Consider the following 24,116-nt stretch of genomic DNA (forward strand, 5'->3'; position numbering starts at 1 on the left):
CCTTGGCTACAACTCTTAGCATGAGAGATGAATGCACATGTACTTTTGAATGAGCAAGTAAGTATGCCTTTTTAATTGTTCAACTGTATTATGTATCTAGGTCCTTTCACCGTGAGGGAAGGGAAAGTAAGCCTTTAGAAGAAAAGTATTAATACTATTCCAATACAGACACATGCACATACATATGAAAGAATCATTAACTATCTAGCAAAGTAATTCACATGGACATAATGTTCACTAAAATCATTACAACGCACATTCAACATGATGAACACCAAATTCAATGAAATAGTTTAATTTCCTTAGTACATATGAAAAAAATATACATTGCAAACATATAAATAATAATATTATTACATTCATGATATATTCATGAAAGTGTGTTGGCTCAATGAGCTTCAAATATTAAGCGAAAGTTCCAAGATTCATTGATACAATTAGACATCACCTGCTCCAATAGTGTAGCCTCATTAGGCCATTAATTTCTCTCCATAATAACAATCTTTCTCTCTAATTCCTAGGTGGAGAGGCCAAGGTGAAAGGTCCCTTCTTTGATTAATAAGGCTTCTTTTATAACAAGATGAACGACTTTCATATCCCCATGCCTCTTGAACTCCCCTCATGACTCCTAGACTTCTAATGTGACCTTTGGAATTCTATATGACTTTTGGACTTCTCAATGTGACTATTTTGTCCATATATGACTCTTGGACTTCCACATATTTACATTTACAATATTTTACAAAATTACATCATAATTTTCCACATCATCATGTATATACAACATGACAAGTCATAAACATTTAAGACTTGGACCCATGATGACTTGTACATAGAGTTATTCGAGAAGTGACGACACTACCATTATGTCTTCAATACTTTTACATATCTTGCATTGAGATGCCTTCTACCCTCCAAATGGTTTCTTGATATTATGGAGTCTTAATGAGTCACTAATTTCATCATCGGAATCCATTTTTATTTCACTTTTCACAATATGGTACTTTTGTCTTCAAGATGCTTCCTTGGGAAACCTTTCTTGACAAATATCTTAACACATCTTTTCCATGCTTTTCTGAACACCTGCAGATGAAGATCACTCATGGTTAGTAAACATTAGCTCAAAAATATCCTACCCTATCATGTTTCATGCAAATTTTTTGACTATGAATCAATAGTGTGAAAAGGGAAGAAAGAGATGCATCCTGGGCATAGATTGAACTTGCAAGAGACAAAGGAGGGCTTTATTGTTCACTAATACTGTGCCATGCATTTTTCTAGAGGAGGAGGAGGCTTGGAGGGTGTAGAGCACAAGTAAAAGAGGCAAGACAACAAGATTGTTCACTGGAAATGTGTAGTGTGCTTGGGAGGAAGCCCAAGACCACAAGGAGAGTGTAGGGCGCACTTCCAAAGCACAAGGGAAGGAAACACTTCCCACTAAAAGTGTGCAGTGCATTAAACTAGGAGATAGAAGCAATGGCTGGCGCAGAGTGTAGAGATAAGAAATAGGCAAGGGGGTATATTAACTAGAAATGCACTATGCATTGGGAGGGAGAGAAAGGACTCATATAGGCACATGGATTAGTTATAACTAACAAGGAGGGTCTCCACTAGGCCCTAAAAGTGCATTGTGCACTCTTCCTAACCTAGAGGGTAGGCTTGCAAAGTCAAAAAAATGTTTAAGTCTGGAAGGGTGAAACATGTGAAAACACATTGAGTAAGGGGTATAATCAAGCGTGACACATCTCAACTCATTATAAAACCTTATACAAGACCCATGACTAAGAAATAGTAATCAAAATGCTAGTTCACAAATAATCTCCAAGTGTAACAACCCAAGTATGCGCAATTGCGACACATAAGTGTCATTTTGTGACTAGAAAGTGTACTATGACTTCAAAGTGCATTATTGTCCTCTTGATGATCCAATGACACTTATGTTGGAACAAAGACACTTTTAACATTTGTATAAGCATGTGATGACACTTGAAAACCAAAAGTGACACTTCACATGATAGAAGGTAGGCTCCAAAATTTGAATATAGAAAAATTTTGGAGGGTGTTGTAGTAGCGACAATAGAAATTTGCACTAATCACTCACTTAGGGAATTCATAAAAAAGATGGAGAAAACAATTAAGAAAATCCTCTATAGATTCACTAGGCTTCATTCCAAGCAAATCAATCCTTTTAAATATATCTTGATAATCATACCTATCAAAGGCTTAATGAAGCTCCATAGCGAGTTGTTCAAATGAATGAATGGAAGTAGATGGTAAAGTTTGAAACCATTTATTAGCTCTACCTTCAAGTGTGATGGTGAATAATTTAATAGAAGCATCTTCACAATTGATTTCATAATATTCACGAAATTTAAGAAACAAAGATATGTGCTTGACTATGAATGTATTTCCCTTGCCATAAAACTTCAATTGAGACAAGTCATCAATTAATTCCATGGGGACTTTAAAATTTGATATATTAGAAAAACATCATGGGATTATGATTTGGGATAGATACATTAAAGATAATAGATTCAAAAAAGACTCAACGGTCTCACCTTATCATCTGGCCCTCCTTCTAGTGCCACTATTGATAGTGTTGAAAATCTGTCAACCAAGGTGGTCTCCCCAATGTGAAGTCCCAATTAGACCTCACACCATTTCATTAGAGAAATTTTGAGGTAAAAAATGGGCCTCAAAACAAAAATGTACAACAAAAATCAACTTTGTAAGAACCAATAGGATTTAATATGATGATCTCAACCATGGCGGATGTTAAATTTTCATATTGTTCTATGTTGTATCAATTACTTTAGCCCAATTCAACACTTCAATTAGAAATATTTCCAATAGAAATTAATATTTTCAATCATAAAAAATAATTGAAGATAGAACAATAAATGCAATGACAAAGGAGAGAATCAACACATCAACAAGGGACACCAAGTTTGGTCAAAGACCAAGGAAAAACCCCACAAGGGGGAAACCCTTTGAAATTATTCTTCTATTATATTTTCATAAAAATTTTAGCACCGAGTAAAATGATCCCAAGACAAAATCATCAAGTGAAATTAACCTAATAACATTCATAAATATGTTTCCAACATCAATATATATCAGAGGAATCTTTTCCTGTCTGTGGTCAAGTGTCAAATTTTTCCCTAGTTTCTAGTCGCATGGAGGAAGTGTCATGCATGTGACTGAGAGATTCCAGTGTCCCCCTTGAGCCTGTAATACTATGACTGTAGTCAAAATTCTTCTTTGAAAAGCCTAAAACTGTAACCTAAAACCCTAGAAACACGTGTAAGTTTCAAACCCTGTAATCACATACCTATGCAAACCTCTTTCGTCAATCCAGACTCAGACCTGTGCGAACCAAACAATGAAGAGAAGAAGAAGAAAATGTTGGGTGATTTATAAATGAGCTTGAGGTCACTTGTATTTATAGGCTTCCAAGGGTGGCCAATTTACCATTAGGGTTGATCGGTCCAAATGTGCATATGTGGGTTTTTCTTCATAAGTACACTTTCCCTTATCCAAATTTAACGATCTTTAGGTCAATTTTGGTCCTCTTGAAAAGAGGAATTCAATTAAATCATCATATCCATTAAATGAGCTATAAAAATTTTAATTTGGCCCTAGTTTCAAATTTTAAAATTCCCTCTCAACTAGGGTGAATTTCACCTGCATCATGTCATGTATATCTTATTATCCTACCATGTCCCATCTCTGCTCAACCCTATCTACTGAAACATTCTAGAATCTAAAGAAGAAGAATAATCAGGGAGCTAAATCTACCATCCTCTAAATTGTTGGAGAGCACATCTCAATCTGAAAATAATATCAGGGAGCACATCTCAACCTAAAACCACATCAGGGAGCACATCTCAACCTGGAATCTCATACGGGCGCTAAACATCTACAACCCCATATCAATCAATAGGTAATATAGGGGAGCACATCTCAACCCATCCTATTTCCCATTGATCTTACCAATAATTACCCTCAAGAGTCATGTGGTAGAACGCCTGCAACATAATCAGCTTGGGTTGTACACCTGTGGTGAAGTAAAATTATAAGTGTGGACACGAACGAATTCCTCTAGCCTGATAATGGGTCTAGCCACAATAGATACATCCTATGGAAGACTTCCTTAGGTTATAATCAATCAAGAGGGTCTACCTCTTGGTCGCTTCTCCTTCTTGATGATTTCCTTTCTTGCTCATTTCAGCAATCTCTCGCTTCCTTCTTCAAGCTCCTTAAACAAGTAAACAACAACAACACACAACCATAATAATAGACAAATTGCAATTCAACCTACTTAATAAGTCAAGAAGAATTAAGACACGAATATGTAATATTACAAACCATGTAGGAAAAAAATGATAGTTGCATATATTAATATTCAAAGAGAGATTACAACCATTCGTCTTGGTGTCATAGTCTTCCTATGACAAGACCAGGTTCCCACACACTTCTGCTAGCCCTTCATGATGGATTCAAACAACAATAGTTTAAAGACTCTTCGCTTTAGGCTTCACTCCAAACCAAACAAACTTCTCCCTCAAAACACTAGATGGCTACAACTAGTAATAGATTGCTTGTCTAAAATAGTATATTCACACTCAACCAAAACTCTAACTCTGATACTGTGACTTTCACACTCAGCCAAAACTCTAACTCTGAAACTGTGACTTTTACACCCTAGTCTGTGCTTGGAAAGAAGGGAGGTTTATATAGGAAAGATGGATGGGAGATGGATTCTCTTCTCATGGGAGAAGGAATTATCCCTAAAAGGAGTTCCATCATTATAGGGGAAAGGAGCCCAAATTGTCATCCTCGACCCCATCTGGCCAAACCATTTACCAAAATTCTGTTACGGAGCTTCTAGAGATGAAAGCTTCAACTTTAATTTAAAAAAATTTCCATAACAGGACTGGAGCAACTAGAACACAGCTCAGTCACATCAATCAGTGTAGGGAATAGTGCTAATCTTTGCACATCAGCGTGGGGGAGACAAAGGTCATTAGCGTTGGCCTTGTAAATTGGGAAAAATAGAAGTTTAAGGGGAAATGGTGCAAAAGGGAAATGATTTGCTCATGAAGAGGGACATAATGGGAGTTTCTCCATGAAGGAAAAGCATGTGGGGTTCAATGTAGAGGTCCTCTAGGATCAAGGAACGGGGAGTACAAGGACAGTGACAAAATGCTATGTAACAAATGCCCCCTAAAGTGTGAAGGCCGAGCCAGAGTGGGATGAAATGATTTATAAATCAGTGTGGGGAACCGGTCTGCCATCAGAAAACCTGCAATCTCTGTCAAATGATACATGAATCATGGCATGGACGTAGCCATCCGTCAAAGAGGATCATAATGAAACCAAGGTATGATCGGAGCCATCCAATAATGAGAAGGATCACATATGATAACTCATGGTCTGGGCGTAGCCAGCCATTTGAAAGAGACATGCATATCATCATAAACCATGTCACACCACTTTGCAACTTGGACTTGTGTGATCTGAGTCTAGGGTCTTGCGTTCCAACATGACCCAATCAAAGTACAAATTCTAGCATGCAAATAGATGTGTTGACATCAAACATGCTAGAAAGTCGCTTGATTACCAGTCAATGATGTAAACTATTAACAAGCACAAGAGAAACCACCAATAATGACAATGGCCCTCAAGGTACTATCAACACAATTCACGAAATGTGAATACATGAATTGAAGTCGAACATCTGCGAAATCACTTGATTGAAATCCAATGATGTGAACTTGTCCTCGAGTGTGAAAAACTTGCCATTAGGGCATGCAGACTCTAAGGTACTGAAAGGGAGTCTCTCAGTCAACTTCCCGGATAATGAGTTGAAGTCGACGGAAAGCGATTGTGTCAAAGGAGGACCATAATGAATCCCACATCATCAACATGAGATGAGAGGATTCAAAACGATTTTGGATGATACAGAGAATCAGAGGTAAGTGTAACTATAGAAGGGCAACTCTTGAACATATCGGTGACACAAACTAGAAGTCTGGCAGCTTTTGGATCCATAAGATCAATGGTCATGATGACATGGTAGAGATCAAATGGAAGGAAAAAATGAACAACCCAAACCTAGGAAGGTCAATGATACAAAGGAGGATATCCCAACCCGACACAAAGTAAAGAGTGTCATATTCAAGAGTGAGTTGCTGACACAATTGATAGATTTCCAAATTTTTCCCCACAATTTCTGGCGAGTACCCTAATTATTTTTTAATTGCAAGCTTGAAGGGGATAACATATGCTTGCACTGTAAGTTCATCCTTTGGACGAATCCAACCTAGTAAGTTTAACGAGCCCTAGGGAGGAGAAGCTCGTGTTTGTCATGATGATGAATTCAATGTCGTTTAATAGTTTAACGAGTCCGACAAAGGTGTAACTCGATATCTTTTTCATGTTTAGAGAGTTTGAAAAAGACATGTAAAATAAAACTCCACATGGTCCCTTTTCGTACATTTGTGTCTCTTGAGCCCGAAAAGGTAGAAACAATACTTGAGAGAACTGCTTGACCATTTTAGTCAAGGAGTACCTCTTTTGTAAATATTGCCTCCCAGCCTGAAAAAGGGGTAAACTTATACTGGGCACATGACATTTCGTATTTGTTAACGAGTTCAAAACGACAAGGGCTCGACTATCTTTTCGTGTTTAAAGGGTCAGGAAAGAGCTTGAATGTGGACCCCACATTTTATTCTTTTTTACGAGTCAAAAGGGGAAAATACTCGGAAATCTTTTTATATGAGTTTAACGATTCGAGAAAAGAGCTGAAACATGACTCATCCTGGAGGAACGAGTGGTATAAAGGGTAGCAACTGGTTCTGGAAATGGTGGAACTTCTCAAAAAATGTAATGGTCAAGGGGTTGGCTAAGAAAACCACTCATCGTTGCGGTCCCTCAGGAAAGTAAAAACAACCAAGTGAAAGCATATGATCGGCCAAAGAGATGGTGGCAATTGAATAAAAAAACCAAGGCCCATCTAGAAAAAATTAGCTAATAAAAACGACAATCACGAGACGTAAATCGAGCATGGGTTCATTGTTACACAAGCTTGAACCATGGAGAACTCTGCTTGGATTCGGTTTCATGTTTACACAAGCTTGAAACGAAAAACTATGCTCACTATAAGTTTTCATGCCCCCAGCATAATGACTCAATCGAGATACATGCCCCCAAAGCTTCATTTCAGTCAACTAGGTGGATGGAATGAAGGTTCACTTTCAAGATCTTGGAAAGACTCGATTGGGATTTTACGAGATCTTAACGAAAGACTTGATTTGGAAAAAAGGGAGTTGCTTCATTTTTTAATGAGGTTGACACAGTAAAAGAACTATCCTCAAGACCCTTGTTTCATTTTTTAACAAGCTTGACACAAGATAAAGAACTATGCTCAGATGCCTTGATTCATTTTTTAATGAGCTTGACACAAGACAAGGAACTATGCTCCTCACATCTGTTCATGAACCATATGAGAACATGGCTCCCAAGAGGTCTTCACTAGATGGAAGAACCACACTCTGGGAGGAATACATGTCAATTGGTACCATAGACAGATCGGGTTCCAATGCCCCTAGTACATGACATACTATACCATTTTTGTGATCATCAGCAGATGCAGAGATGGAACGGGTAGCCACACTAATGGGCATGCTCATCATGAACACTTGAGAACCAGAGGAAGCAGATCGGGGTTGGTCTACCATTTGAGTTTGCTGAGATGGAAAAGGCTCTTTGAGGATAGTAGGGGTCCCTTTTAGCAAACGACTAACTTCGGATCGTCGTGGACAATTCTTAGTATAGTGATCCTCCTCACAGATGAGATAGGGATACTTGGGTTTCCGTTGCGAGGATTCGCAAGTAGGTGATTTGGGAGGAACCTGTTTCGAGGCATTGAATTTAGCTTTTCCTTTGCCTTTCTTTCTTCCTTTTGAGGATTTGTTCGCTACAGTAGACTGAACAACATGGAATTCTGAGGTTTCACCAGGGCCTGGAGGGTTTTAAGATGAACTGTTGGGAGCAGTATTCAAGATCGACTTCTGTTTGGAAGAAGTTTTGGTAGGGGCCTAGGATATTGAACCAATAACTCCATCAACGGAAGGAATAGTGGGTGACTTCGATGTCACAGGATCAGATGATGGTCGCGGAGCATTGGGTAATAATTCGTATAAGGTGCCAGACTAAGAGTAAACCAGGTCCAAGTACTGGGCACGAGCGATGGCTTTCTCTTCAATGGCGCATCCACCGATGGCTATATTGTGAGAAATTGGGGCTACGAATGATTTGGTAAACCATTCGGTGAGCAATTGATCATTTATCTTGAACTTGATCAGTTGATGTTTGCATCTCCATTCATGGATATGATCAAAGATGTGCATCACAGTGTCTTTCTTAAGCGATGTGAGCAGATAGGCGCCCTTTTCATAACGAACCAGTAGCTGGAAATGTGTGAGAAAGGCCATGGCTAATGAATTGATGTCATGAAAAGTACTTTGAGGTAGCTCGATGTACCATTTTTTTGCGGCACATGTGAGGGTCCATTGGAAAAGATGCAGACAAATTGAATCATCTACGTATGAGTTCGATGAGCACCAGAGGTGATATGTCATCACGTGGGCTTGAGGATCTTCTTTAGCTTTTCCATCGAACTTTGGGCAATCTGATGGTATCTTGGATGGCACCGGAGGCCAGTATGGCGAATGGAGGATCGGGTCATTTGTAAGACGTGATACATTTGGCAACTCAAGTGTAGCCAAGAAAGGTAACTGAGTGTTAAAAGGCATGGGCGGTCGATAAGCAGGCCCATAAGGAGGAGCCCATCCTTGCTGGTAAGGATTTTGGCCCCACAGTGGGGGATTTGGGCCATATGGGATCTGAGGCTGCCCCCATTGCAGATTACCTTGACCAAAGGGAGGGTTCGGACCTTGAACACCTTGAAACTATCCAGGCACAGGCTACTGGTAGGCAACGTATGGGTTAAAAGGCTGCTGAGCCTATTGGCCCTAGATGTACTGATATGGGACTTGTTGTCCTGGAACATAAGGCTGTTGAGCCTGTTTCCCCTGAACAAGAGGGTTCTGGACTTGTAGTCCTTGGGCATAAGGTTGATATGCTTGTTGCCCTTAGACATAGGGATTTCGTACTTGGTGCCCTTAGTCGACAGGATTCTGAACCTGTTGGCCCTAGACAAGAGAATTTTGCACCTGCTGTTGTAGGACTTGAACTTGAATTTGTCCCTACAAGGGTTTCCCTTTTTGATAGGTATACAAGGGTTGCTGCTACGCAGGTTGGTTTTACTGACCTTGTGGTTGCAAAATTTGTCCCTGGGTTTGCAGAGGTTGGCCCTGCGAGGGTATGGGTTGAGAGGTATGCAGAGCATATTGCATCTACTACTGTATGGCTTGCTGCAACTGTTGTAAGGATTGACCTTGCGGTTGTTGCAGGTGACCTTGCTACAGGATAATCTACCCTTGATGTTGCACAGAAAGCCCTTGTTGCAACAAGGGTTGCCCTTGCGGTAACAAAGGATACCTATATTATTGTAAAGGTTGTCCTTGCTATTGCAAGGGTATTTGAATGATGCCCGAGAAATTACCGAACTAAATTTGGTTGTAGCTAGGCTGGATGTACTGCCTAGATGGGATGATGTAAGGTTGATTAACCAATCCTTGAGAACCGTATGGAACCTAAGGATTTTGGTATTATACCTGAGCACCATAGGGCTACTGATACTGGACATTACTTGATCTAGATGGACCACTAGGATTTTGAACCTGTTGGTACTGGACATTGCTTGATCCAGTAGGGTCAGCAGGGTTATAGACAATACCAGAAGAGGGTTGGTTTATACCGAGTGTGTGAGCTTGTGAACTTCTCACAGTAGTGGCACCTGACACCATGGAAATGTTCAGGCTCTTCCCCCCAGGTGGTGGCACTATCTGACCACTGACTAATGGGATAGAGGGACTGACGGAAACAATCTTTGAAACTGCCAGTTGTGACTGACGTGTAACTGGGATTGATGATACAAGAGTATTTGGGATGGTGGGTTGCATCGGGACTGAATTAACATCTGGTTGGGAGGTCATGTTCATGATGAACAAACCTGATGTGGGCTTGACGCCCGATGCCCAAACAGTATTATGGTAGAGCGATGAGGCACTAGGTGTGCATGAAACTAAGTGGCCTAAAGACACATAGCCGGGTGGTAAGCTGACAGGAATAACTTCTGAATAAGGGAAACCCTTGGGAGGGAATTGAAACTGCAATTCTTCCCCTTCAATAATGTGTGGAGTTGAGACTTCGGACTCATCTGGAGAGGTGACTAGAGCATCGCCTTTGGGTTCCATGTTTGTTTTAGCCGAACGTGTACTGGGGGACAATTCCAAAGGAAAACTTGGTTGATCGTACAGATTGTAAGGGCACTGTGGTGATGTCTCAACAGTGTCAAACAGAGGGTTTGGAGGATAGATAACTAGTTCGAGCTGACCATCAGTGGTCAACGAGTTCTCTGGAGTTCTAACGGGATTATCCGGAGATTTTGGGTCAAGATAAGCATATGACCTTGAATCAAAAGTGGGCGGAGGATGAGATGATAATGGTTGAACACTCAAAACAATCACGAGTTCAAAATTTTGGTCCTCAAATGGCTTTGATAACTCAGGAAGTGGCTCCTCAGACAATCTTTCAGACGGAGGAGAGGAAGAGGAAATGGGTGAACTAGATGGTTCAGCCACGATGACCTTATCTTAGTCGACAGAATAAATAACTTCAAGGCTTTAAAATGTCCTTTTAAGGGAACTCACAATTTGGTCAAAAATCTAATAGGATGTTTTGGATCGTGGGAAATCAATTATTTAAGACGCATAAATGACTGATGTTCTTTCATTTTTTAAGAGTCGAGAAAGAAACAAAGATGACTCTATTGCTTTTGATTGGAAACGAGCTCAAAAGGACAAGTGCTCGGATGATCTTTTAAGTTTAATGAGTCAAAAAGATCAAATGAATACTCTGGATGATCTAGGTAAATAGGATTACCAGGCAACCGTGAACTGTAGAATACCTCCTGGTGAACCAAGAAGTATGAGCAGGCAATCTCCCCGAATGTTGTGTTCGGTGTATCACATTCACAAGGCGGCCGACTCGGCTTCCTAAGGATAAAAGGATTGTAGCCTAGTGGGGTCTCCCATTATATATGCGATGGTATGGGGGAGCACAAATGCATGCTAGCGCAGTATAATGCCAAAGTTAACGACAACTGCTAGGTTTACAGACACTGGAACACATCTCTAGCCTAGACCTTCTAGATGTGATCGTTAAAGTCAAATGCATCTTAGGTTAATTGAATTCATTTTAAAGTTGATTTTGAGTTAAGTTTCAGTTTTCAGGTCTTAGTGATGCTACTCAAAAAACCTTAAAATGCAACTAAATGAGACAAGACCCTTTCAATTCGATGAAATGCTTACACTAGAGACAGTAAAAACTGCTTAATCAAAATGTAAACAATCAAGCAACTGAAAACGAAATGATTTTTCACTACTTTACTTTTTAGATAATAAACTAACGAAAAATACATTCCAATTCCTAATTTCCTGACCAACACTTATCTATTAGTCCTTTCAAAATGAGAGAAAAACATAATTTTTTTTTTTTTCAAATGCTGGTGTAATTCTAGTTTTTTAAGAGATGCGAATCATACTGATGCAACAAGCTAGAATTTCACACTTTCTCATGAAACAACGAAACAAACTTTTCGCATACAATCCTTCAATGAAAAATTTTCTGAGACTATGAGCTCTTCAAGCAGATGAAAACATAAAAAGAGAAGTTCATTCAGATCAATGAAACACTGACTTTGTCAAGCACAAGACCAATAGTGTAATCTATGCCGGAAAAAGACGTTCAACTTAGTAAACAAAACTTTTCAAAAAAACTTGTGCAAAAGAGGTCAAAATCATAGAGAGGACCAAAAACAAATGCAAGGAGCAGACACACCTATAGCCGGACTCGATGAGTCCACAAGCTGCTGAATGGATGACTAACTAGATGTCCTAGTGTCGCTGGCCACTCAATGGCTCGATCAATCAAACAGCAAGATGACAAGCCTATAAGAAAGAAAAAACCAAATGAAAAGTAGCTTTCTAATCAGGGAGAAAATAGTGAAAAGGCTCATAGGGTCAAAAACACAAGAGCAGAACACACTGACCAAGATTGGGGTCTAGCCCTAATATTCACTTACAGGGATCAGCGCGACTGCCTAACTGACAACAAGCACTAGAGGCTGGTCGGCGTGACTATTTTTCTGCAATTCGCATTGATCGGCGTGACTGTCAGCTGATTAAACGTGCTGTCCTACGGATATAAGGAAAAAAATAAAATTCAAAACAGGGACCAGATCTGCTACTATGGATTTTAGGCTTAGGCCAGTAAGTAGGAGAAAAGCAACAGAATAAAAGGGAAAATATGAAAGTAGCAAAGTTCTCATGAAATCATGAAATCCAAAACAAACAAAAGGATGGGATCTCCCCAGTGGAGTCGCTAATTTGTGGTGAAGTAAAATTATAAGTGCGGACATGAACAAATTTCTCTAGCCCGATAATGGGTCTAGCCACAACAGATACATCCTATGGAAGATTTCCTTAGGTTAGAATCAATCAAGAGGGCATACCTCTTGGTTGCTTATCCTGCTTGATGATGTCCTCACTTGCTTGTTCCAGCAATCTCTCGCTGCCTTCTTCAAGCTCCTGAAACAAGTAAACAACAACAAAACACAAGCATATAATAGACAAATTGCAATTCAACCTACTTAATAAGTCAAGAAGAATTAAGACACGAATATGTAGTATTACAAAACATGTAGGAAATCAATTGATAGTTGCATATATTAATATTCAAAGAGATATTACAACCATTCGTCTTGACGTCGCAGTCTTCCTCTGACAAGACCAGGTTCCCACACACTTCTATTAGCACTTCATGCTGGCTTCAAACAACAATAGCTTAAAGACTCTTCCCTTTAGGCTTCACTCCAAATCAAACACTCTACTCCCTCACACAACTAGATGGCTACAACTACTAATAACTTTCTTGTCTAAAATAGTATATTCACACTCATCCAAAACTCTAACTTTGATACTGTGACTTTCACACTCAGCCAAAACTCTAACTCTAAAATTGTGACTTTTACACCCTAGTTTGTGCTTGGGAAGAAGGGAGGTTTATATAGGAAAGATGGATGGGAGATGGATCCTCTTCTCATGGGAGGAGGACTTATCCCAAGAGGTATTTCCATCATTATAGGGGAAAGGAACCCAAATTGTCATCCTTGACCCCATCCGGCCAAACCATTTACCAAACTTATGTTACGAAGCTTCTAGAGATGGAAGATTCGGCTCTAATTTAAAAAACTTTTCATAATAGGACCAGCACAACTAGAACACAGCTCAGTTGCACCACTCGGGGCGGGGAATAGTACTAATCTCTACACATCGACACGAGGGAGACAAAGGTCATTAGCGCTGACCTTGTAAATTGGGCAAAACAGAAGTTTAAGGGGAAATGGTGAAAAAGGGAAATGATCTGCTCATGAAGAGGGGCATAATGGGAGTTTCTACATGAATGAAAAGCATGTGGGGTTCACTGTAGAGGTCCTCCAGGATCAAGGAACGGGGATTACAGGGACAGTGACAAAATGTTGTGTAATAACACCCCCAAGTACACTCTCAACCTGTTGGTTAGACGAGGAGTGGTAATCCCAATAAGTATAGCTTGTGGATATGATTCCAACTAGAGTATACTCTGCAAAACCCAAGATAGGGGAGAAAAATATCTAACCCTATGGGTAATAGATGGGGGAGAAACATCTACAAACCTGTTTTCTAGATATCCCTCAACCCCAATAGCTCTTCTATCTCAATTCCTTACCCTATGAGCTCAGACAAGGGGGAGGAGTTGTTTTAGTTTTCTTGATGAGTGATGCCCCTTATCAAGAGTGGTCACATCCACCAGTCTAAGATTCTCTCTGAAGAACAAGAAATTCCCTTTTGATAAATCCTTGCTGAGAATATTTACAATCTTCTCACCCATCGATATGAGATGGATTATAATGGCTCCTCTCTACACCATGTCTCAAATGAAGTGATATCAGATCTCTATGTGCTTAGACTTGTCATGAAATACAAGATTATCTTCCATACAAATCCCATTCTTTTTGTCATAAAATATCACCATAGTGTCTAGAACCTACTTAAATAGCTCACCAAAGAGCTTCCTCAACCAAGCTGCTTTGCAGCTAGCCATGCTAGTGGCAATATACTCTGCCTCGGTAGTACTTAATGCTACGAATTTCTGCTCTCTGCTCATCTAAGATATCATGGTAGAACCAAGACATAAACAACCTCCATATGTACTATTCTTGTCAATAACATTTCCTTCCCAGTTTTCATAAGTATATACATGAAATTGAATGTCTCGAGTATTATATCTCAAACCAATGGTTATTGTCCCATGTAAATATCCCGGAATGTGTTTGGCAGCAACCCAATGTTCATGGAGAGGCTTGGTCATAAATTGACTCAGTGTATTCACTGCATAGCATATGTCTGAATGGGTGTTCACTAGGAACATCAAAGCCCCAATCAATTTTCTATACTTGGATAGATTCATGAAATCAAGTCCCGTAACCTCTTCGCATAAGTTCTTGAAGTTCATTTTCATCGGTATGGGTAGGGACTTGCATTCTGTCATTCCAAATGTCTCCAACAACTTCACAGCATATTTTCCTTGTGAAAGGAAAATCTCATCGAGCCTTTGCCACACCTTAAGGCATAGAAAGTAGTGCACGAGTCCAAGATCCTTCATCTTGAATTTAGTGGCTAGCTCCCTCTTGTTAGCCTCCTGCTGCAGCAGGTTAATCATCTTTCATGATCGACATTTTTACATGCCAAATATGTCATACAATGCATGCTGCAATGCTCCATATTTGCTACAGATGGCCAAAGAAGCCATGAAGTGTGCTAGTCCAAATGCCACTGCTGCATTCCATTTTGATGAGTTTTTCCAGTTTTGAAGAGTTTTCATTTAAGGGAGGTCCAAACAGTCTAATCTTGGTCTCCCTAGGTTTCAATTTCCTGTTTTAGAATATAGAGAATGCATCTGTCCAAACAGTTTAATCTTGGTTAGATTTGTAGATAGGTAGAGAATCAAAGGGACCCAACTGTTTAATCTGGGCCCTGGCAAAAATAAGTGCAGATTTAGATAGGAAAAATTCAAAAGAAAAATTGTAAACATGGGTCTGCAATTCTAAGTGCACCCAAATCAGAAAAGAAGAAAAAATGTTCGGTGAGTAGGCTGGGTAGGTAGCTGTGATTGCAGAATGATGATGTATGATCAATTTTGTGTTGCAAAATGTTTATCTTTGCAGATCACAGTGCAGGCAGTTTTGCATTCAGAAGAGCTTAAAGCTGGACATCACTAACTCCCCCCTCTTTATATTTCCCCAAGTCACTTACTAATTTCCCAAAAGAGGTCAAGATCTGCTTGATTCCTCTTAGTTTCATCATCATCCATGTCAGTTGCCTTGGTGAAGATTTGCTTCACTCAAGGATCTCAGTTTTCTACAAGTTCTTTTCCCCAAAATTAGCCTAAGGTCCCTGACCTTAGCGCTTGCTGGTCACCTTCATATTAACTACTGACAGTATTATATAACTCCCTATCAGTTTTCCCATTCCCCTACTAAACTATGTATATAAACTCCCCTATGTAAATATCCCCTCCCTGGCAATTTAGCCATATTTGTCTAAGTCCGGGAAAAAATGGTCCATCAGGGGCTGTTTTTAGCCCATCCGTGTCATAGCAGGGATTAATCTGACACTTGGTCAGATTAATAACCTCTCACCTAGCCTTAAAACCCTCAAAAAACCCCCTATTTCGCCCCCAAACCAAAGTTTTGTACATAAAATCCTAAACCCGTGCGCATTTAACCCATACTTTACCCCTTACCCTAAGTCCCAACTGTAAATATTAATCGCGCCTGTTTTAAAACCCCAAACCCACTTTCCCTAAGTCATAACCCACCCGTGCGCATATTAAAAAAGGTATATTCTTCGCATATTCCCCGTCCTTTATCCCGCCATCACCTCGCACCTACCGCCAACCGTTGGATCGCCCGCCCCACAGATCAACGGTGGGCGGGCCGTCCCATCCCCGAACCGCCCGAAGGTTAGCGTCCGGGAGATGGGCGGTATTACCGCCGTACCTCCCGCCACGCGTCAGCTCCTGGGCTGTGGCGGAGCCCCCTCTGACAAAACCGCCCATCCATATAAGCGGTGCACCACAAAACCGTTTACCGCCTGTCCCCTGTGACGTAAGCCCCACGTCACACTCCACGTCACATCCTACGTCACCCCCCTTGCCCAGTCACATGTCGAGTCACCTGCTTACGTGGCCCCCTGCCACGTGCCCTGCCACTGTACCCTGCCACTGTATATGCCATGTCATCGTCCGTACATGATGACGTCATGCTGATGTCATCCCACCACGTCATCATGCTGACATCATCGCTGACATCACCCGCTGTACAATGTCCCATCATGCTAACGTCATCAACACTTTTTAGGTGCGAAAGTGCAAAATCGCAGCTTCGGAGCCCCGGAATCAGATTCTGAGGCAGTTTTTGATGCGCGATCTGCGCATAGCAGGATTTTTTGGGCCGAAATGGGGAATCTTCAGGGAATATTTTCATCATGCCGCCCCCAGGAAGCCCGAAAGGCGCAAAAATGACCCGTTTTCTTCACAAAGCACGCCTAAAGGACCAGAAGACAGTTTAGAAGAAGTAGAGGCCGAACAACGGCCATTTATTTGTGATTAGACCCGCAGCACATCATAATAGCAGCCCAGATTTTGTCAAAGAGTATCAGCGGAAATCTTTTAGGGGCTCGAAGCACCTGTACATTAATGAGCCCCCAGCAAAGTCAAATCAAGCAGCATGAGCCCATCCCTGCTTTCAAATCTCAGCTAAAATGTTTAATGCCACCGGATGGAGATGGAACAGACACCCATGCACATTTATTTCAGAAGCACCTGCACCAAGCCACCAAGGACAACAAAATTTATTCAGTTTTAATGCGGCCGCCCTCAGCGCAGCCCGAGTTATTTCATGCATTTATTTCAAGATAGAGTTAGGTCAATAAATAATTTTTTATGACCTGATTAGGTCAAGATGTAATAAAGAACTCTGTAGATATCTTTGCCCTATTTATACCACCCTCTGTATAGTTTTAAGGGTTGGTCAATTGAGAATTTCACTAGAGACTCGCTGTGTATACCTAAGTTTTTCCATAATCTAAGATTGCCGAAAGCTTGGAGAGCAAACTGTCTGTTGTGAATGAATGTTTTGGAGACTGAAGATGGAATTCTTGTGCTGCAGCCCGAAACAATAAGTGCTTCTCACCTCTGTTTTATTGTTTCCCACTATCTAGATAGCAGGAAGAAAGAATAGCCTAGAATTAGTTTAAATGCTCTCTATGCTCAATTTCTGCTATTTCTTTATGTTTTCCTCTGAATGAATTGGTTATGAATATGAATTCCTTCTGGCTCATGTTTACCCCGATTCACCTGTGTTGGCCAATTATCTAGGGATTCTTAACTGCCCCTAGGTAGCGCCCTGTTATTTCCCCTGTTAAGCATAACTGAGAGATTCTTAACTGCCTCTCATTCCTTAGCATTTCTATCCATCCCTTAAACCTGAAACATTGCTTCATGCTCAGCTATCTTGCTCCATTTTCTCTCACTGTTATTAAGGAAACGCACCAGCAATTTTTCTCCTCGACTCCACGCCCAATGGTTCGAAACCCTTAGACTATGCCCTGCCTCTCTACCTGAAAAATCAATTTTCCCACCAAAACAAAACAAAAAACCTCTGGACCCAAGACCTAGCCTAAAATCCTTTCAAACAAAGCTAAATCTAAAAGAGAGAGCCCTCTCTGACTGCAGGTAGGCTAGAACCTGCAGTCCAAAGTTGGTTTGTGGTTACCTCGGCCGTATCCCTTTCTCAACCTTCAGGGACAACCTGAGTGATAACACCTCTTACACTCGATCATCAGGGGCTCACTACCTGTCAAGAATAGATTGTCAACATATAAAACCAAAATCAATGACATATCTTGGACTACCTTGAAGTAGAGGTTAGGATCAACATTTCTTCTTGTGAATCCTAGCTTCACCAAATACCTATCTATCTAGGCGTACCATGCTTTGGGGGCTTGCTTCAAAGCATGCAATTCCTTCTTCAACCTACAAACATGTGCCTTTTCATCCTCTACTTCAAATCTCTGTGCTTCTCAACATACACTTCTTCTTGTAACATGCCATGAAGGAATGTTGTCTTCACATCCATTGATGAAGGGTCCATCATTGAATTGCGACAAAGGAAACTATCAAATGAATGGTTGTTATTGAGCCACAAGTGCAAATATATCATCATAATATTCTCCCTCTTTCTGGGAGAATCCTCAGGCCACAAACCTTTCTTCATATTTCTAAATGCTACCATCAAGTCCATGCTTGATCTTGAATAGCCACTTTGAAGTCACCAAAGATTTCCCCTTTGGTTTCAGCACAACATCCCATATGCCATTCTTCATGATTGATTCATATTCTTTAGCCATATCATCTTTCCAAACTTGTTCCTTCACGACTTCTTCAAAGGTGGGAGCTTCGTCTTGAATCATAGTGTTAATGGCTGCAACATATCCCTAGTATCCCAATGGCTTATTCCTTTCTCTGATCTTCGAATGAGAGCTCGTCTCTCATCATCTTGTAACACGTCTCGAAGAAAGTGGCCTCTTTTTGGTGGGAGGATCACATGGAGGATGATCCAAGGGATCCTTGGGCTCCATGGGATCATCAACAATATCTATCTCAGATTTAGGCACAGAAGGACCATCTAAAATATATATATAATCATTATTCTCAGGAGGAGGAGGTGGAGGAATATCCCTTTCTTTCCCAAGGGAAACATCTTCATCAAATGTTACATCCTTGCTAATTTCAACCTTCCTTTGACCAGGAATATATATTCGAAAAGCTTTAAAATTTTCACAATATCCAAGAAACATACCTTTTATTCTCGTGGCCTCAAACTTACTTATTTTATCCTTCGACACATGAAATTAAATGGGGTAGCCAAAGATATGGAGATGACCAACATCAAGCTTGACACCTGTGAATACTTCTTCTGGGGTCTTGTTGTTTAATGCATGATGAGGCACCCTATTTTGAACATATACGACAACATTCATTTCTTCTCCCCAAAGTAACTTTCTAACAACCCTGGTGAAAATTCCATGTAAAAATATATAAATACCACGGATGATGGGATATGTATTCCAAGTTGAATGTTGGGCAAGACATCCTAGGGGGTGCTCATTTGGTTGTTTATGGCCAAGGAAATTTGCAAAGGAAATGGCTAAGACATTAAAGAGGCAAAAAGGTATTTTGGCACATTTATTTATGAAAATAATGGAAATTAGGAGAAAAGGAAGGTGAAAGGTCACATTTTGAATGTGAGGAGGAAATTGAAGGAAATTAATGGAAAATGAAGAAAATAGAGGCCTCATTAATAAAAAGGCTTATGAGGATTAGTGGGCAAGACTTGGTCAGTTTAGTTCTGGAGCTCTCTCATTATTCTCTCTCTCATACTCTTGGACACTTATATTTTTCTTGGAGCACTTTGGCATTGGAGCAAGAAAAGCAAAGAAGGCAAGAGGAAGCAAGGATCAAGTAGGGAAAGGCAGGATCAAGCGGCTAAAATAGGATTCATTGCAGGTATCAACTTGCATATGTGTTTTTCTTGCTAGCTTTGGCATGCATGGTATTGCATGTGTATTTTCCTTGCTAGATTTGGCATGCATGGGATTTCATGTGTTTCTTTTCTACCATGGCATGGGTTTTTCCAGGTGTGATAGTATTTTCAGCCTAGCCTTGCCATTTCCTGATAGCTTTGATGAGATGGGTTCTCTCATGCGTTTTGTGGGGGATGGCCATATTGGATTTGAAGCTCAATGGGGTGGATCTCCGAATTGAAAAACACATGGTCGTAGTGGTTCATGAACCAGACTGAGGATGCATGAAGCCACTGGCTTAGTGACCCTTGAACCAGACTGTGGGTTACCATAAAGCTAGATTGTGTGCCTCGGTGGGCCTAGGAATCCTTGTCGGTGAATGGCAGGATATACGGTAAAGCCAAGAGGTGTATTTTCTCTCCATTGGGCCTAGTGATTCCGAGATGGAATGAATGGTAAAGCCTGGAGAGTATGTCTTAGTATAGGGCCTAGTGATCCATGGATTAGACTGCAGATGCATGGCAAAGCTTGAGATACTAGGAGGCACTCAAATTCCTCATGGTGTAGGTAGAAAACTTCAGTGGCATCCACATTGATTGGTGTTTTTTGATGTGTTCTATGAGTCCCACATTCATGCCTGGAGTATGGCACGGGGGTGATTGGTTGAAGAGAGACTTGGCTCAGCCAATCTATGGTCGGGTGGAACATGGTAGTCCCATCACTGATTGGTTCATTGCATTATTAATGAAAATAATTCATTCTCTTGATTTTCATGTGCAAATGTACTGATGTATATATGGATTTTGATGGCTGATATGTTTATTGTATTTACTTTCCTATTACGTTGTTTATATGCACATTTACCTCGGAGGGTGTTACAAACTTCGACAACTTTTGATCATGGACCATGCCAATGTGAAACTTCTATAATGGACATGTTCTTCCTTTCAGATAGTCCATTTTGTTTGAGAGTATAGGGCACAATTTTCTCTATCTTAAGACCTTCCTTCTTGAAAAAATCAATGAACTCCTTATATGTGTACTCTCCACCATTATAAAACCTAAATATTTTTATTTTCTTCCTTGTTTGATTTTTGATCAAAGCTTTGAACTCCTTGAACATTTCAAAGGCTTCATCCTTGTGCTTTAAATAATATATCCACGTCTTTCTTGAGATATCATCAATTAAGGTGATCTTCTTTCTTTCAGACAACATATGTTAGAATGAATGAGATGGGGTATGTCATTTGTCTTGTTCTTGATAGAGGGGAATGGTCTCCTTGTCTTTTTTCCATTGGAACAACCTGGACATACTCCATCATGTTGAGCTTGAACCTTGGGAATCCAAAAGACCAAATGATCCAACTTTAGAAGAGCATCATAATGTAGATGGTCCAATATTCATTGCCATAGCTCTCTTAGATGATTAGTATAATGGAGAAATGCTAGAAGAGGTCTTCTAGTAACCCTGTACAATCCTTCATATCTTGATCCCAATATGAATGCTGATCTCATAGGTGATCCAACAGGCCATGTAAGAAACTTTCCCTTGATGAAGGAAACCCTCATCCCTTTATCTTCCAAAGCAGATATTGATACCAAATTATTCGTCAATTCTGACACATACATCACATTATGGAGAAAAATATATTCCCCAAAATTCAAATGAAATTTGATAGACCAAAAGCCTTTGACGAGATGAGTGGAGTTGTCTTCAAGAATAATTTTCAAATTTGACTCCCTCTCTACCAAATTAGAGAGAGCTTCCTTATATCCAGAGAAGTGATGAGTGGCCCCACTATCAACCAATGAACTATCTCATGAATCAGGAGGAGAAGAACTAGTAAGGGCTGAAATAAGAATATATTCAAATTAATTTGCAACATTACTTTCATACCTGGAGAATCTTGATTTATGTTGAGCACAATGATCTTCTTCATGGTCACTTGGATTTTCTCTTATTCTTATTTCATTTTTTCCATTATGATCATTCCTTTGGTCATCTCTTCTTAAGAAATTTAGACTTCTGTGATCCATAACATTGTCTAGAAATTTTCGGCAAAATCATAGGGATGATGGCTGGAAGATTAGCACGTGTGGCAAGCATGCTCTCCTCATCTCTTCTTCTTCGATCATCAAACCTACCATTATTCCTTCTAGTGTTGTAGTGTGGACCACTATTCTTCTCAGGGAATTCTTGAGTATAATCACCCTTCTTGTGAAAAATTGTAGCATTCAATGTGATATGATGATCTATCATTCCTTCTCTTTACATCTCGACGTGGAGGGTTTCTTGAATTTGATGGACCTCTTTTTCATTTTTTCTTCTTGTTTTGAGTCACTGATGCAACGAACTCTCCCTCTTCATGCTTTTGAACCCTTCCTCTTGATATCATGCTTGATTCTTCTTGAGTGAGATTTTAAAAAATTTCATTAAATGACAGGAGGACATTTTTCTTGCTTATGGTAATGATGAAGGTTTCCCAAGAGGAGGGAGACCTCTAAGAGTTACGATCACCAATTCCATGTCAGACACAAATTTCCCTACTATTTACAATTGATATCTAAGATGAGATATCTTGATAATGTAGGATTGGATAGAATCTCCTTTGATCATCTTTGTGTCTTTGTGTTATTTTAAGGATATGATTTCATTCAAATTGTTGAATTCATACATGTTAGTTATGTTATGATACATGTCCTTAGACTTCCTCAAATTTCCAACAAATGCAAGTAAATTTCTAAAACATCATTTTTTTCAGCTATGATCTCCAATATGACTTTCCATGAAAAAAAATTAGATGAGCCACTCAACTTCTCTTTTTTCTTGAAGAAGGAAGATATCTTTACTTGAATAGATTAGTTCCTTCAAATTTTCAAAGACGATTGCTTCAATGCCTGTCTCCTTTTGGGCTTGTCCTTCACATTATCTCTGATACCATGTTAAATTTTCAGATTGTTCTATGTTGTATCAATTACTTTAGCCAAATTCAACACATCAACAAGATACACCAAGTTTGGTCAAAGACCAAGGAAAAACCCCACAAGGTGGAAAACCCTTTGAAATTCTTCTTCTATTAGATTGTCATAAGATGCTCAGTAGAGAGCACAATGATCCCAATAAAAAATCATCCAGCAAAATTAACCCAATAACATTCATAAATATGTTTCCAGCATCAATCTATATCAGAGGAAACTTTTCCTGTCTATGGTCAAATGCAGTCAACTATGGTCAAGAGTAATTTTTTTTTCCTAGTTTCCAGTCGCATGGAGGAAGTGTCATGCGTGTCACTTAGAGATCCCAATATCTCCCTTGAGCTTGTAAGATTGAAACTGCAGTCTAAATTCCCCTTTAACAAGCCTATGATTGTAACGCAAAACCCTAGAAACACGTGCAAGCTTCAGACCTTGTAATCTCGGACCTATGCAAACTTCTTTCGTTGATCCAACCTCAGACCTTTGTGAACCAATCAATGAAGAGAAGAAGAAGAAGATACTTGGTGATTTCCAAATGAGTTTGAGGTGACTTGTATGTATAGGTTTCCAAGGGTGACCAATTTACCATTAGGGTTGATCTGTCCAAATGTGCATATGTGGGTTTTTCTTCATAAGTACACTTTCCCTTGTCCCAATTTGATGATCTTTAGGACACTTTTGGTCTTCTCAAAAAGAGGAATTCAATTAAATCATCACCTCCATCTGACCTATCCAAAGTGGAATTTAGCCCTAGTTTCCAATTTTAACATGGGGTGATTCATCATTTTTGGAGTACAAAGGTAAAAGATTAAAAAAATTACTTTTTAACTCATATTTCCAACTTATATTCCTATGATTTTACTCAAATTTTGAGAGGGAGAACTTGTTATATGTATAATTTAATTTTGCATCCAAGGAGTACCCATGTTGCATACTTTCAATGGACCCTACAACCCGAAAATTGTGGAATACATTAAAAATGTGATTGAAATCACATTTTTCATGTATTCCACATTTTTTGGGTAGTAGGGTCCATAGAAAGTTTGAAACATGGGTACTTGGATGAAAAATTAAATTTTGCATCCAACGAGTGCTTCTGCTCAAAATTTGTGTAAAATCATAGGGAGATAATTTGAAAATATGTGTTGAAAAAATAGTTTTTTTATTTTTTCCCTCCAAAACTTGACGAGGTAATCTAATCTAATTTATTGTTTCCATTATTATTTGATAATATTCCTTATGAGGCCCATTTTAGACCTCAAA

Source organism: Pinus tabuliformis, chromosome 2_2 (assembly GCF_031772625.1).
Source record: "Pinus tabuliformis cultivar Carrire ecotype Pingquan chromosome 2_2, CPIR1, whole genome shotgun sequence".
Taxonomy (NCBI): Eukaryota; Viridiplantae; Streptophyta; class Pinopsida; order Pinales; family Pinaceae; genus Pinus; species Pinus tabuliformis.